General features: G+C 45.7%; 2 protein-coding genes across 2 annotated transcripts in view; both read right to left on the bottom strand.

Annotated features, from left to right (window-relative positions):
- The window catches only part of rps28 (ribosomal protein S28), an 892132-nt gene that overhangs the window by 574156 nt on the left and 309060 nt on the right, over nucleotides 1-8916 (bottom strand). The window lies entirely within an intron of this gene.
- The window catches only part of angptl4 (angiopoietin-like 4), a 49823-nt gene that overhangs the window by 10907 nt on the left and 30000 nt on the right, over nucleotides 1-8916 (bottom strand). The window lies entirely within an intron of this gene.

Genomic DNA, 8916 nt, shown 5'->3' with positions numbered 1-8916 from the left:
GGGGTTGTTTGCAAGTTCTTCTGATATCTGCTTGGGTTTTCCTCCATCAGCCTCATCTCTTTTTCCATCCATCCATTATTCAACCCGCTATATACTACCACAGGGTAATGGGGGTCTGCTGGAGCCAATCCCAGCCAGCACAGGCAGGAACAAATCCCGGGCAGGGCGCCAACCCACCACAGCGCACCCACACACCAAGCACACACTAGGGACAATTTAGGATCGCCAGTCCACCTAACCTGCCTGTCTTTGGACTGTGGGAGGAAACCCACGCAGACACGAGGAGAACATGCAAACTCCATGCAGGGAGGACCTGGGATGCGAACCCAGTTCTGGCTTTAAAACCTGTAAGAGATGACATACGGAGACTGGCATTGCCGCCAGGGCTCTACAAAGATCCTTAATCCGGCCGGCATAATGTACAGTATAATGGAAGGACAGGGGCATACAATTAATTTGGGTTTTATCTTTCCCTGAGAATGCTAGGTGGCTGTGTCCCAGGGTTACGGTACCTGTACAGGTACCCACAGGGCATGTTGGGAATTGTAGTCCCTTGGAACAGCCCTGTTGGGGGCGCTGAGGGAATTAGTGGTCCTTATTTTTTTGGGACTTCCACCTGAACCCAGAAGTGCTTCCAATGGACAGTCTCATGACACCGGAAGTATTCCCTGCCACACATCCCGGCGAGTCAGAGTTGGGACACTCACCTGGAGAAAGGAAGGAAAGAAAGGAGAAAGAGAGAAAAGGAAGAATTGTGTCCTGGAAAGGTGATTTGTATAGTGTGGAAACCAGGGGCGCGTAGAGTCGACCTAAACCGACACAGACAGACAGAGACGGAGGATTTTACCACACAGCACACGGTTTTATTACTCTTCCTCGTGGAAACCAACTCTGCTTCACTTTCCAGCATTGCAGCACCGATCTAAATTACAGTTCAACACGCAACAAGCTCTGTCCTCTTCCTCCCGACTCTCCCTGGCTCCTTTTAAGGAAATCCTGGGAGCGTTCCAAGTGCTTCATCAGTGTTACCTGGAATGACTCCCAGGTATGACAGATGTTCACTGCCGGATTCTGCAGCTCCACCCTGGAGGCCCCCACAGAAACCAATAGGATCAAACTGTCACCGTAAATGCCAATAGGGACTCTGCTCCACTTGGGCAAGGCCCTTCACCTTCAATTGCTGAGCGCTTTGAGGAGTGACAAAAGCGCTATATAAATGCAAAGAAAAGAATCTATCCTCTTTAATAAAACCCCTGTGTGCGTCCAGTGTCCGTGTGTGTGTGTCTTCTGATAAAGTGCGCATGCGCGGGGCTCGGTGCAACGCTTCAAAGGCCGCCTGACGCGTCACACAAGACAGAGAGGGCGGGACCTATAAAATATTGCGCGGAAGATCCAATCGGATTTCGGTAAATGAGGTAAGACCTAAAACAGAAAACATGAAAAATCCAATCGGGTACTGAGATGCAGAGACCAGCTTCCCCATTGTTCAGTGTTCACTCTGAGGATGTCAGATTTACGATTAAGAAGCTTGACCCGGTAAAGTGTAAAGTAAAAGTAGATTTATTTTCACGCACATTACATCAGTTGCTGGGGAGAATCTGCTGATTGCCCACTGTTGTGACAGAAAAGTAAACACATATTACAGACAGCAAAGCCAGTATTACTGTCAGAGAAAATTACCGGCATTTTACGGAAAAAATTTAATGAGGTAAAAGGTCCCTTGCCATTTAATATAGACTGTTCCTACTAATGTTTATGGACTACTGTTCTAGCACCCGTTATTGTAACGGGCTTAATGTCTAGTCTCTCTATTATAAAAAGAAATCCTGTCCCCTGTCCTGATAGTCTACGATACGTGATGTTTCTCGGAAGATAATTTAAAGACCCGCGAGATGAAAGAGACCTGCCACGGTGCGTCTCACGGGAACATAGAACGAGAGTCTTGCAAGACACACCCTACTTAAAGCAGTATAAAAAAAAACAAATCAGTAGTGTAAAGGCAGTCATGCAGCACACACAGCTCCAGGGCTCTCAGTGCATATAAAGTGTATAAGGTCAATACGGTAGAAATGAAATGAATAGGGTGGAAATGAAACGTCGACGATTAAACGAAGAAGCGTGGAGAAAAGAGACTCAAATGCGTTGGACAGAAAAAAGAGCAAAAAAGAATAATCGAGGTGCAAATTCAGAAAATAAGGAAAGTAATTATCAGCCGGGAACAAGTGGAATTGAAAAAAAAAGCAGGTCCAATCCGGCTCAGAATTAAAAGACAATGAGTAAAAGACAAAGTAGAACTTCATAGAGACGATTACAAACGTTGACGCTGAACACATGCAGAGCAGGTTAGAGACTATGAAACCAGGGAACTTAGAAAAGCTCAAAAAAAAAAATGGCACTCTACACATGTGGAGAAAGTTAAAGGATATGAAAGTAGGAAAATTAGAAAATATAAAGAAGTAAAGATCACCATAGCGCAAACAAACAAACTGCCTTATTTAACTATGCACCAGTCTAACTTTGGTTTTGCACAATAATTACTACACTATTGCACCTTAACACTTAATTCTACTTTATTCACATAATTTTACTTATTTATTATGTTCTACTATACCGTTATCTTTCAATTTATGACTTTTTGTTAATCTAACTGATATTCTTCTAACTTTGCACAGTTTCTGATAAGCGGATCAGGATGCATTTCACTGTGTGTTGTCCTGTATAACTATGCATGTGACAAATAAAGAATCTTGAGAATTTCAAAAACGGAGTTTACCACACATGCATTTATTGGTTACTTTGTTCATGTATATATATTTATCTGTCTGCTTATTTAAAAACCTAAATTTACCCCAGGAGTCAAAAACATTCTGTCTAGCCCTTGTACAAAAACCTAGACAAAAGCTGGGGTACCACCTTGGTAACCCCATGTACTTTTGGAACTGTGAGAGGAAAATAGCAGGACTTTACAGACAGGAGTCCAATGCAGAACTCTACTTACTTTATTACTTTGTAAAAAAAAAAATTATTAACTGCTGATGATGTCGATCGTTTTGTCTGTGCTGAAATTCCAAACAGAGAAACCTGTTCTGACCTCATTAAAAAGATTCAGCATATTGGGACTCGCAAGATTACAAATATTGTTTTTACAGAAGTTCTGAAATAAAAGCGAAACTAATGAAATAGCAACAATTCAAAGAAAAAAAAAATCTTAAAAGTGTGTATTCGGACAACCAAACACGGGGGTTGGCGAGCGAAGCGAGCAGGGGGCAAAGCCCCCTAGCATATATATAATTCACTAAGTCCATGGCATGCAAGACAGAGCCACGCCCACCAACTCTAACCCTCCTCCCGAGTCCACCCTCACTCTCAAGGCATGCACACTCACCAAACACCGCCTCAGTCGCTTTCGTCTCTGCTACAGTCCACATGCACCTCTGAGCCATGTTGACTTTTCATTGTTCTTTTCGGTTCCAGCTGCTTTTCTATATATAATCCACCAAGTTGCCCGACCATGGGATACACACACACGCAAGACAGAGCCCCGCCCGCCAACTCTAACCCTCCTCCCGCATCCACCCTCGCTCTCGAGGCATGAGCAGGCAGTGCGCATGGTGTACGCATGACAGAGCCCCGCCTGCCAACTCTAACCCTCCTCCCGCGTCATAGGGTACGCACGACAGAGCCACGCCCACCAACTCTAGCACTTACTGTCGCCGGTTGCATTAACAAGCAACCTTTGTGGCGTCACATGCATGTACTTACACTGACGACAGATATGACAGCTCTTCCTCACAATCAAGATTTCGCAAGATGGGAAAAATGGAACACCTGCAACATTACCTTCACATTGTTTTCCTTTTATTTCTGATCCCGTTCGACAACTATATAGCGACATCGACTTTTGAACTGTGACTCCAGAACAACTCAGTACGCGAGCTATATTAAGCGTCACCAACGAAGACTCGCTACACCTTAATGAACAAGTACTGAAACTTTTCCCTACCAACAAAGTAACTTTCACCAGCGTTGACTCCATCGTCACAGACGATCCCGCAGAACACCTTTCATTCCCCGAAGAATTTCTTAACAGTCTTACTCCCACTGGCATGCCTCCGCATAAACTCAAAATTAAAATTGGTTCAGTCGTCATGCTTCTCAGAAACCTCATGCCAGCAAGAAGTCTCTGTGATGGCACCAGACAGACTGTTACCAGCATTCACCGCAATGTACTGGAGTGTAAAACTATCGCAGCTCCTACCTCACAAACTGTCCTTACTCCCCGGATATCCCTGACCCCATCAGATTCAAATTTGCCTTTTACTTTTACACGCAGACAATTTCCTGTTAGATTGGCTTTTGCAATGACAATTAATAAGACACAGGGACACACTTTAAAAACAATACGCCTGTATCTGCCAAACCCAGTTTTCAATCACGGGTTGTATGTTGCCCTCTTCAGAGTTCCATCTTTTCATTCACTTACAGTCGTATCCTCAGACCCACCCCATTTGGACAACTGTGTCTTTCAGGAAGTGTTCACCCATCAATAAATAATTATGCGGCGTATGTTACGGCTAGTTATTATTATTATTATTACTCCCGGTCTGCGCTGCCCTCCAGTGTCCCAGGGGAGACAGTGCCTCGTAGGCGCCTCCCTCCAATTGGCTGTGGCCACCCATCACAATACTAAATAGATTATCTGAACCTGGGACTTGTGTGTGTGACACTCGTGTTTGGGGTGCTGCAGCACCCTCTGGTGGTCACAAACCCCTTATCACGACACATACTTATAGAGACTCAACACACGATATTCCATCCATCCATTTTCCAACCCCCTGAATCCAAACACAGGGTCACGGGGGTCTGCTGGAGCCAATCCCAGCCAACACAGGGCACAAGGCAGGAACCAATCCCAGGCAGGGCGCCAGCCCACCGCAGGACACACACAAACACACCCACACACCAAGCACCCACTAGGGACAATTTAGAATCGCCAATCCACCTAACCTGCATGTCTTTGGACTGTGGGAGGAAACCCACGCAGATACGGGTAGAACATGCAAACTCCACGCAGGGAGGACCCGGGAAGCGAACCCAGGTCTCCTAACTGCGAGGCAGAAGCGCTACCACTGCGCCACCATGCCACCCACACACGATATTAATTTACAAAAATATGTTAGCTGGAGAAAGTGAGTTTTCCAGGGTGGGAGCGGTGGGATCATAATCCGAGACTTCCAGGTCGGCTTTCATAACCACTTCACTTGCATTTATTTTCTATGTAAGAAGCTCTTGCACAGCAGCTTTCATTCCACACTCTCTGCCTTTTTTATTTAATACTGTACTCTTAATGTCGGCCGCCTCTCTTCATGTGGAGCTTAATGTGGCAACCATGCCAACTGTACATACATTTTTAAAGTTAGCACTTTATTTCAAGAACGTTTAACATTTAAGTCAACATTTAAGTAAGATGACCTATCCCCTCCCACCTCACAAATGGTGGTCACTGCCATCACCTTGAACTTTGTATTCGTAGATAAACATGCCAGCAGGGCGCTTGTTTGTGTGGCAGAGAGCAAAAGTCCACCTCTGCCTGAAAGGAAAAGCAAGGATGGTGTTGTCAAAACTCTGCGGCCTTCCTAGAAAACTCCAGGGCTACTTCAGTGTGGTGGAAACAAACCAAAAGATTCAAATGAACAACAAAAAGAAACGGAGAAAATGAGAAAGACGTGGCCTGCAAGGATGGGCTGGTAAACAGCTCCTCAACTTTTACCTCATTTCTCCGTATCTGCTTCTGCCCGAGTGTCTGGAATATTTGCTGTGACGTGTGGCCGATGTTGGTAAACAGTCTTGCCACACTCTTCCCTTTCTGGGACAATATGTATATACAGTAAGTTATGATTTGCTTTAATGGCAGCTTTTCCTTTTGTCACCCCAAATCATAAGTGAGGAGATTAAACATACTTAAAGCTTTATGAAAAAAACATGCTGCCTATTTGGGGTGGGGGGGGTAATTATTTTGTAATGTCCCAGATGTGAAAAACTAATTAAATCATAATAATGACTTAGTTATGTCCTTTTCCTCAGTCTTCACTGACACGATTAAGCCACGCGTAAATAGAATGGAGAGTTTCACAATTGTTCAGTTTTCACCAAAGAGCGCCCTCTAATGGTGTATGCAGCCAGGCTGGAAAAACTGGTGGCACCCATTAAAGTGACCTGCTAGAGCAATCGAGCTGAAGAAGCTGGTGTGGCATCCGAAATGAGACCACTCTCTTCTTTAGTGACTCGCTAGAGCGCCCTCTAATGGTAGAACCTGGCTGGAGAAACTGGTGGCACCCATTAAAAGTGACCTGGTAACAGAGCAATCGAGCTGAAGAAGCTGGTGTGGCATCCGAAATGAGACCACTCTCTTCTTTAGTGACTCGCTAGAGCGCCCTCTAATGGTAGAACCTGGCTGGAGAAACTGGTGTGCCATCTGGAATGAGACTGCTCCCTTTTTTAAAAGTGACTCACTAGAGTATCCTCTAAGTCAAGTCAAGTCTGGGAGCATGCACTGGTACAGCACGATGCCGCACCCACTACACGACGAAACAACTCAGGATCCCGGTTGGCAACCCCCCAGGCAGACACGCGGTAGAGTCTCACTCTCCGGAAATTACCCCTCTGTCTTCCGCAGCCAGGTGTTACGTGGGCATCCCCTTAGCCTGGTCCAGCCACTCGGGTCCTCAACAATGAGGATCACCCTCGGGGAAATGCACCACATGGCCGTAGTGCCGTGACTGATGCTCCCTCACAATGCAGGTCATGTGTCTCATTCGGGACTCCATGAGCAACACAAAGTCAAACCAACGGTACCCAAGGATTTTTTAGAGAGACACACATGAAGGAGTCCTGTCTTTGTCTCAGGTCACTGGATAGCGTCCACGTCTCGTAACCATATACAGTGCATCCAGAAAGTATTCACAGCACATCACTTTTTCCACATTTTGTTATGTTACAGCCTTATTCCAAAATGGATTAAATTCATTTTTTTCCTCAGAATTCTACACACAACACCCCATAATGACAACGTGAAAAAAGTTTACTTGAGATTTTTGCAAATTTATTAAAAATAAAAAAATTGAGAAAGCACATGTACATAAGTATTCACAGCCTTTGCCATGAAGCTCGAAATTGAGCTCAGGTGCATCTTGTTTCCCCTGATCATCCTTGAGATGTTTCTGCAGCTTCATTGGAGTCCACCTGTGGTAAATTCAGTTGATTGGACATGATTTGGAAAGGCACACACCTGTCTATATAAGGTCCCACAGTTGACAGTTCATGTCAGAGCACAAACCAAGCATGAAGTCAAAGGAATTGTCTGTAGACCTCCGAGACAGGATTGTCTCGAGACACAAATCTGGGGAAGGTTACAGAAAAATTTCTGCTGCTTTGAAGGTCCCAATGAGCACAGTGGCCTCCATCATCCGTAAGTGGAAGAAGTTCAAAACCACCAGGACTCTTCCTAGAGCTGGCCGGCCATCTAAACTGAGTGATCGGGGGAGAAGGGCCTTAGTCAGGGAGGTGACCAAGAACCCAATGGTCACTCTGTCAGAGCTCCAGAGGTCCTCTGTGGAGAGAGGAGAACCTTCCAGAAGGACAACCATCTCTGCAGCAATCCACCAATCAGGCCTGTATGGTAGAGTGGCCAGACGGAAGCCACTCCTTAGTAAAAGGCACATGGCAGCCCGCCTGGAGTTTGCCAAAAGGCACCTGAAGGACTCTCAGACCATGAGAAAGAAAATTCTCTGGTCTGATGAGACAAAGATTGAACTCTTTGGTGTGAATGCCAGGCGTCACGTTTGGAGGAAACCAGGCACCGCTCATCACCAGGCCAATACCATCACTACAGTGAAGCATGGTGGTGGCAGCATCATGCTGTGGGGATGTTTTTCAGCATCAGGGACTGGGAGACTAGTCAGGATAAAGGGAAAGATGACAGCAGCAATGTACAGAGACATCCTGGATGAAAACCTGCTCCAGAGCGCTCTTGACCTCAGACTGGGGCGACGGTTCATCTTTCAGCAGGACAACGACCCTAAGCACACAGCCAAGGTGTCAAAGGAGTGGCTTCAGGACAACTCTGTGAATGTCCTTGAGTGGCCCAGCCAGAGCCCAGACTTGAATCCGATTGAACATCTCTGGAGAGATCTTAAAATGGCTGTGCACCGACGCTTCCCATCCAACCTGATGGAGCTTGAGAGGTGCTGCAAAGAGGAATGGGTGAAACTGGCCAAGGATAGGTGTGCCAAGCTTGTGGCATCATATTCAACAAGACTTGAGGCTGGAATTGCTGCCAAAGGTGCATCGACAAAGTATTGAGCAAAGGCTGTGAATACTTATGGACATGGGATTTCTCAGTTTTTTATTTTTAATAAATTTGCAAAAACCTCAAGTAAACTTTTTTCACGTTGTCATTATGGGGTGTTGTGTGCAGAATTCTCAGGAAAAAAATGAATTTAATCCATTTTGGAATAAGGCTGTAACGTAACAAAATGTGGAAAAAGTGACGCGCTGTGAATACTCTCCGGATGTACTGTATCACCCTCTGAGGGCCAGTTTATACTTCACACTCAGAACACATACACACACAAACATCATGGCTGCCACACGTTCCCAGCGTTCATTTGACATGTCCTCTGAGCAGGTGCTCAGAAATGAATGCGACACGTGCATGAGGTGCAGTACCAGCAAAAAGTCGGGGGGCGCAGCGTGATAAAGTCGGAACGTGACGTCAGGGTCTCTGTTTACTATCTACATGCTTCCCAGGTCCTCCCTGCATGGAGTTTGCATGTTCTCATCTGTGTCTGCGTGGGTTTCCTCCCACAGTCCAAAGACATGCAGGTTGGGAGTATTGACGATCTTAGCATTGTCCCT

This window comes from Erpetoichthys calabaricus, chromosome 12 (genome assembly GCF_900747795.2).
Source record: "Erpetoichthys calabaricus chromosome 12, fErpCal1.3, whole genome shotgun sequence".
In the NCBI taxonomy this organism is placed as follows: Eukaryota; Metazoa; Chordata; class Cladistia; order Polypteriformes; family Polypteridae; genus Erpetoichthys; species Erpetoichthys calabaricus.
This window is presented reverse-complemented; position numbering and strand designations above follow the sequence as displayed.